This window comes from Amblyomma mixtum, chromosome 5, assembly GCF_055824585.1.
Source record: "Amblyomma mixtum isolate Tamu chromosome 5, ASM5582458v1, whole genome shotgun sequence".
NCBI classification, from domain to species: Eukaryota; Metazoa; Arthropoda; class Arachnida; order Ixodida; family Ixodidae; genus Amblyomma; species Amblyomma mixtum.
The window spans coordinates 183,233,869-183,241,423 of record NC_143016.1 but is presented as its reverse complement, the minus strand read 5'-3'; positions in this window follow the sequence as shown (position 1 = coordinate 183,241,423).

Sequence of the window (7,555 nt, the reverse complement as noted above, 5' to 3'; positions counted from 1 at the left end):
TCTTTGACTTTCGCCGCTGCGACCATGGTCCCACGGTCCTGGAAGGTCGCTGCCTTAATCCACTTAGGCAGGAGGGGAGGCATCACAGGTGCTACAGCACCCCTCTTTGACCTTCGCCGCTACCGCCATGTTCCCACGGTCCTCGAAGTTCGCTGCCTTAATCCCCTTAGGCAGGAGGGAAGCGCGAGCTGCCTTAATCCACACAGGCAGAGGGGGGGGGGGCATCCCAAACCCAACAGCACCCCCGCCACCAGACAATGCGTCCGGAAGATGAGCCGCTCCTACGCTGCTCGGCTGACAGGACGTGCAAGAGGGGGCTCTCGTCCCACTCTTTTCCAGGCCTCTCTTCATCGGCTGTCGATGTCCCGCTCTCGGAATTTCCCTGGAAGGCGAGCCAAACGGAACCACAAACGCCACGCCGCACACAACAAAAGCAAGTGCCGTCTGTAGCCCACTCGCCCCCTCAAGACCAAAACCAAAGCAAAACTGCTTATGCCTAGCCATCCCTCTAAGTAAAATATGAAATGAAACAAAATTTTCCTGAACGAACACGAAGTGCGTAGCCGATGCACGGTTCAGGTGTTGGACCTCTTCAAAGTGTTGTCATAATGCATGACACTTCAAGAAACATAGGGAAAATTAGAATGGGCTTAGAATCGGTCGGACAAATTGAAACGATTCTCGATGTCACCAGGGCAGGGAAGAATCAACCGAGAGGTGAGACAGAGGCTTCAATATTGCCCCAAGCTACTTGCTATTCTTAAGTACGACAATTTCCCATGTCGTCTTCCTTTCGTTCTGCATGGCAGCAGACACGACATAAATGTGCGAAACTTGCACAACAAACTTGCAGAAGTGGCATACTGCACAACTTCATACGGCTACAAAAAGTAGTACCTCTAAGAGCTCACACGAGCTACGCTACAATGTCCAAGAGCGGCTTCGCTCGCGCCTCTGCGTCAGCGGACACTAGCGTGTAACAAATGCTGCAGATAACCCTACTGCAAAGCTAAATTCGGCTGAAAAGGTAGCCTCTCTGGGAGCTCATGCCAGCTACCTAAGCTATGATGGCCGAAAGTGGCCTCGTTCGTGCTTCTATGTCAGCGGGCACTCTAACACGCAACAGTCAGCTCAAGTAAAGTTTGCGTGTCAAGCCCCCAAACAAACCTGACAAGGCTAAAACTCGAAGTAATCTCGTAGCGCCCATGGGAGGGACTACGCCACATTCGCCCATGAGTTACTTCGATAGACACCTTAACTTCGGTGTACATCCGCGCCTCAGCGGGCGCTCTCACAATTCGCAGAGCAGCTAAACCTATATACAAGTGCCTGCTGCACGGCAATTCGCATCAAATCTCTACGAAGTGATGCCGTCAAAGAACAAACATGAGGGATAATCGCGGGTGCGACCAAACCTCCCAAATGAAATCGTTCGCGCTACAAAGAACTGCGCATTTTTCTTCATACAGTTGATTAAATGGATACAAAGAAAAGCAAACAGTAAATACAGAAGTGCTTAGTGCTGAAATGCACCTGGAAACAGTCTAGTGACTCAAAAAATCCACTGCTTCCTGTTCTTCAGCCGCGCTCTGCGCGGTCGCGGTCGGACGGCGGGGCTACCAGATGAGGTTTCCAAAAACCTGCGGGGCTGATTAGTTCCGCCTGTGCTAGAGCGGCGCTTCCCTTTCTCTTGGTTCCCTGCATGATCCGTCCCCCTCCGACTCGCGGGTCCTCTGTGGCGCTCTTTTGTGCGGCGACCTTGCACCCTTCTCCCTAGCTCGCCGCCCGCGTCACATGCCTTGTAATCCCTTCTGCTGTCTCTCGATGGAGCAGGTGGTTTACATCTAGACTGGGCATGATTTGTCTGCCGGGTTTTTCTGCCACGCTTGCGAACTTTTGAGCGCCGCGGTGGCAATTTCGAAAAATTACGCGGCGTCCTCAAATGCAGAAGCTTGACCCGCGCTTTTTGCCTTCTCGCAGAAGTGTTCGGATTAGCTGCCTTTACGCGTAGCCGTTTCCCGGAAACCTCGCCTGTTGACTTTCGCTGCCTGTCGAAAGTTCTCGCGTGGCCAACAGGTGCTAAGCTGCCGGCCCTCGCCTTAGTCGAGCCATCAATTTTCAGAGGCTGATCGGTTTCGCCATCTTTCTCTCGCAGCAAAGCCACTTGTGCCTCTCTCACAGTGCCAGGCGACGGCTCACCTGCACAACCGCTCGCTCCCGTGACCTCTGCTGTTTCCTCTGAGCACAAGAGCTCTCTGTCCTGAATTTGGCGTTTTGGGGCGGCGTTATCAACCTTCCGGACTCCAGCGACAATCTGACTGGCATCGCTCTTTATATCTAACGCTGCGCTCTTACTTGGCGCTTGAACGTTGATATCTGGTAACTCTCCGTGGCGCTCTTTCCCGGAAAGCTGTCTTTCAGTGCGGCGGCATACAAGCTCAGTACCGTATTTCTTCCGCCGAACCTCCGCCTCATTTGTCATAGCGGCAACTGTCGCAGGGCTAGAACCAGCCATGTCACTCTCTTGCTGACTGTCTGCAGTTGCTACCAAAACACTCTTGGTGCTTTTGCTACGACTGGCGGCGTTGTTACTCTTTTTGTCTGCCTTTAGACCTATACTTTCGGTCCCTGCTCCTGCCGAGCTGGCAGTTATTTCTGTGCTTGCAGCTGCCCTGTCACTGCTCTCCTGAGCGACTCTTTTGTGCGCAGCGGACCAACCGGGGTTCGTTGGCTGGTCGCTGACGCACTGATGGGAGCTTTGTCCACTGCCATCGCTTCGACCTTTGGAGTCGACTTCTACCTTTATGCCGAAAAAGCGAAATAGGGCCCCTTTCGCTATTGCATAGCTGTCGACCTCCTCGTCGGACAGGCGCGCTAATACACCGCCGACGTCACCAGGGAGAATGGCCACCAACATCATCGACCATTCAGCCTGGTCAAGCTCCTCCTCTGTGCAGAATATTTCAAAATTTTCGATGAAAGCTCTGAAGCTCTCGCCTCTTCTGAAAGCCCTCAAACGATTTCGAGCCCTTCGCCATTTGAGAAGCTTAATCTTACGCATGAGCTCCTGCTGCTCTCGCTCACGTAGTGCTTCGAGCTCAGCGCGTCTCTTACGACGCTGCTCCTGCCACTCTCTTTCTTGCTCCTCTCGGAGCTCTCGCTTTTCCTGCTCCTTTCGCTTCTCTCTCTCCTGGAGAAGCCTTCGCGTTTCTCGCTCCGATTTTCGCTCCACAATCGTCTCCCACGTCTCGTCTGCCTCCTCGACTGTCACCTCCTCCGCCCGCATCACATCCAAAATCGTCTCTCTCGTTTTAGAGGGGCCTACTGATATGCCCAGTTCTTCCAAAATTTCAAGGAGGTCCTCTACCTTGAACTTCTCCATCGCGGAACGCACCTCGTGCCGCTGATCTCCACTAAAACAGAAGCCTTAGCTTGAAGCGAACAAAACACAAACTTGCCAAATTTTCATTCCCCAGAAATCCAAAATCCCACTACTAACATCTGCCTGTGCTAGTGCGGTCTGGCGAAACGAATGGCAAACATCGGGCACTCACCCTGCCGAGATACAGCTGACGCCGTCAGTCCCGTAGCTGCCGGGGTCCGTTGGAGCCGGTGACCTGACGCGTCCATCTCTCGGTCTTCGGAAGCGTAGCTGATGCCGTCAAACACGTAGCTGCCGGGGTCCGTTGGAGCCGGTGACTTGACTTGGACATCTCATCGAGCGATCTAGTTGTTGGGTGCAGATTCTATCTCACCGCTGGCAACCAGTTATTAGGATCGGGTGAGCGTGGTCGGGCCGGAGAAGGGACGAGGAAGGACGGGAGAGGGGGTTACGAGGAGATTAAACAAGGAAGGAGAACTTTATGCAGGAATATTTACATTATTTACAACAAAGAGTAACTGAGAGGGATTCTCAGTGAAAGAGAACTTCTTCAGGAGTCAACGGGAGTGCTCTGGAGTCTCACAACAACAGCCGTTAAATAAAGCACGGATTCCCCAGATCCCTGTCTGGGGAATATAGTTCGAAGGATGACGTCCAATAGCATGAGCAGACGTGGACTCCGGAGGTACCGCCCACGGCTGGGGCGGCGTCGGGCTGTGGGGTCTCTCGCAGCTCGGTTGATGGGAGAGGGTAGAGGCTCAGTAATCAAACACTGCTGTCTTTCACTCAGCACACCACCACTCTGTTCGTTGACCCGAGGGTCGACTCGGCCACGGGACGCCGCCATCGTCGCCGCATCTTCGGCCTTCGGCGATCTTTGACTTTCGCCGCTGCGACCATGGTCCCACGGTCCTGGAAGGTCGCTGCCTTAATCCACTTGGGCAGGAGGGGAGGCATCACAGGTGCTACAGCACCCCTCTTTGACCTTCGCCGCTACCGCCATGTTCCCACGGTCCTCGAAGTTCGCTGCCTTAACCCTTAGGCAGGAGGGAAGCGCGAGCTGCCTTATCCACACAGGCAGAGGGGGGCATCCCAAACCCAACACCGTGCAAGGTTATTCGTCAGCTAGGCGAACTGGACTATGAAGTCGATCCTTACGAAATGACTGCATCCCAGCGACGCCGCGTACGACCAGCAGTTGCACAAGTCGTCCGTCCAAAGCACTATTATGAGTTATAAAGGACGCTTTTTTGTACACTGGGTGCTTATTTTTGCACAGTCTGTTTTATTCGAGTCTATTGCTATATTTGTTCTAAAGAATCCGATCGATGCTTCTTCGAGAGGGGAGTTATGCCGCAAATTTTTGTAGTGCTTGTTTGTGAAAAAAAGGGCCACAAATTGGGCTTATGCCGCACGAGGCGGACTTATGGTTGCTTGGCGGGGGAACTTATCACTCATCCGTCAAGGCAACTGTTTGGTCTAAGACCCTTTTTCCAAGCATTACACCCTAGAAGAGCCGAGCACCAGGCCAGGGGAAATCTTGTACCCATTAAAGAAACCGGTGGGTACCCGGCGGCACTGGGAATCGAACCCAGCACCTCCCGAATGCGAGGCGGATGCTCTACCACAAGGCCACGCTTCGGTACCTTCGGTACCGCAGCCGTGGCCTCGTGGCAGAGCGCCCGCCTCGGCTTCGGGAGGTGATGGGTTCGACTCCCGCCACCGGCCGGGTACCCACCGGTTTTCTCAAAATGGGTACAAGCTATGGCCCGGCCTGGTGCTCGGCTTACTAGGGCTACATTGCTTGGGAAAGGAGCCTGCGCCTTCAAATCCCGTCACTGTGGGCAGAGAGTCGTGTAGACAAAGCGAAAGAAACGGAAGAATCTATGTTAGGAAAAGGGCAGGTGAGCTCGCCATTCCGATAAAGACTGAAGATGATCTCAGCAAGATCAACTGAAAGACGCAAATTCCCTGTTAATGCCTTTGACCCATGTCACAGCCTTCCCGCAATACGGCTACTATGACGGACAGGCATTCGCTGATGCTCTCATCCATCTACACCCACTGCGTAGATTCCTTTCAGTTTTTCACCTGAACACGCAAAGCTTTCGTAATAAACAACTAGAAGTAATTAGCTATTTAACATCCCTGAAACATGAATTTAGCGTTTTGTGCTTTACGGAAACATGGTTTAGTGACAAACATGATGCTGTCCAGTTTGATGGTTACAGATGTGAAGCCCTCTGTCGCGACCGCCAAAGAGGTGGTGGTATAGCACTATACATTTGTAATACATTCAGTTATACTGTCTTGGAAGAATACTCTGTGATCACCATTGACTACGAAGTGCTTACAATCAATTCCAAAGGTTTTATTGTAACAGTGTTATACCGCCCGCCTTCCGGATCCCTTCCCGTGTTCTTAAACTTTTTTGAGCATTTCACGGAATATCTCACATCGAAAGGTCTTCCTGTCATTATTGTGGGAGACTTCAACATTAATGAACTATGCAAAGACTCATCATCAGTTGCACTTCTTGAATCAGCGCATTCAGCTGGACTGAAAAATGTTATTGATGCACCCACTCGTGTGACCACCAGAAGTGAAACGCTCATTGACCTGTGTTTTACTAGCTGTTTAAAAGATGTCTGTGCCGGTGTCCTAGCAACTGGTATTAGTGACCACATGCCTTTTTTCTGTTTCCACCCTACTGAAAATCAGACGCCTCGAACTCTGCTTTATCGACGACGCATTAGCGAAAATGGAATGATTCTTTTCGGTAGCATGCTATCAAATACAGATTGGAGTGAAGTCTTAAGCATTCAGAATGCCAATGATGCGTACAATACTTTTGTTGACAAAGTAATTAAATTCTATGAAGCAGCATTTCCTGTTGAGAAAGTCGTTAAATGTCGCAAAGCAAGAAAGCCATGGATTACAAGGGAACTTTTGGAAAGAATAAATAATCGAGACAGGTTATTTCAGGAATTTATCAGGACTAAAGATGTAAGTAAACTTCTGCAATATAAGAAGATTAGAAACAAACTTAATACTGACCTGAAGAAAGCCCGTACAGAATATTATGTTAACAAGTTTACGACGGTTTACGGCTGCCCTGAAAAAGCTTGGCCTCTAATGAAATCCCTTCTTTCGCAAAATGCGCATACTGCCCCACAGGAACTCATAATTGATGACATTGCTTATTCAGGCTCCACATTGGCTGAAAAATTCAATACTCATTTTCTAACGTCGGGCATTACACATAATTGCGATAGCGCCCACTCTGATTTGTATTTTGATGATCGGTTGGCAGATACAATATTTTTATCTCCAACTACGCCGTACGAAGTTGAATCCGTGCTGAAAGGTCTCAAGGACAACTGTGCTATCGGGTACGATGAAATAGCAGCTCGTCCAGTGAAAGCGGTGGCTAACCTGCTGAGCTTACCTCTTTCACACATCTGTAACTGTATCTTGCGTGATGGTTTGTTTCCTGAAAAAATGAAAATTGCCCGCGTCTGCGCGGTATACAAGGGAGGCGACAAGAACGTTTTCGGGAACTACCGTCCTATTTCCGTACTTCCGATGTTTTCAAAGATAGCGGAGCACGTAATCAACAGTAAATTGGGTAGCTTCTTACACAGCAAGGGCGTCATCAAACCGCAGCAGTACGGGTTCCAGAAAAGTAAATCAGTAGAGTCTGCTTTGTTAAACATAAAAGAAAAAATCATTTCGAACATTGAAAATAAACTTTACACAGTAGGCATATTCTTAGATTTCAAGAAGGCCTTTGACTCCATAAAGCATGACATTCTTTTCTATAAACTGGAAAGATACGGTGTTCGTGGAACTTCGCTACGTTTAATCAAGAGTTATTTGCAGAATCGACTCCAGTACGTTGGGTTTGGTAACGTTAAATCAAGTTTGCAAGTTATAAAATATGGCGTGCCACAGGGTTCGATTTTAGGACCATTACTGTTCCTCCTCTATATAAACGATATTGTAATGATACCGCAGACACCTAACATTATCTTGTACGCAGATGACACAAATGTATTTTTCAGTGGTCCCGATCTTGTGGAAGTAATGGATACGGCAAATGAGTGGCTTTGTATTCTGTCGACATGGTTATCCTCAAACAAACTAGCGCTTAATGTAGAAAAAACCAATTAT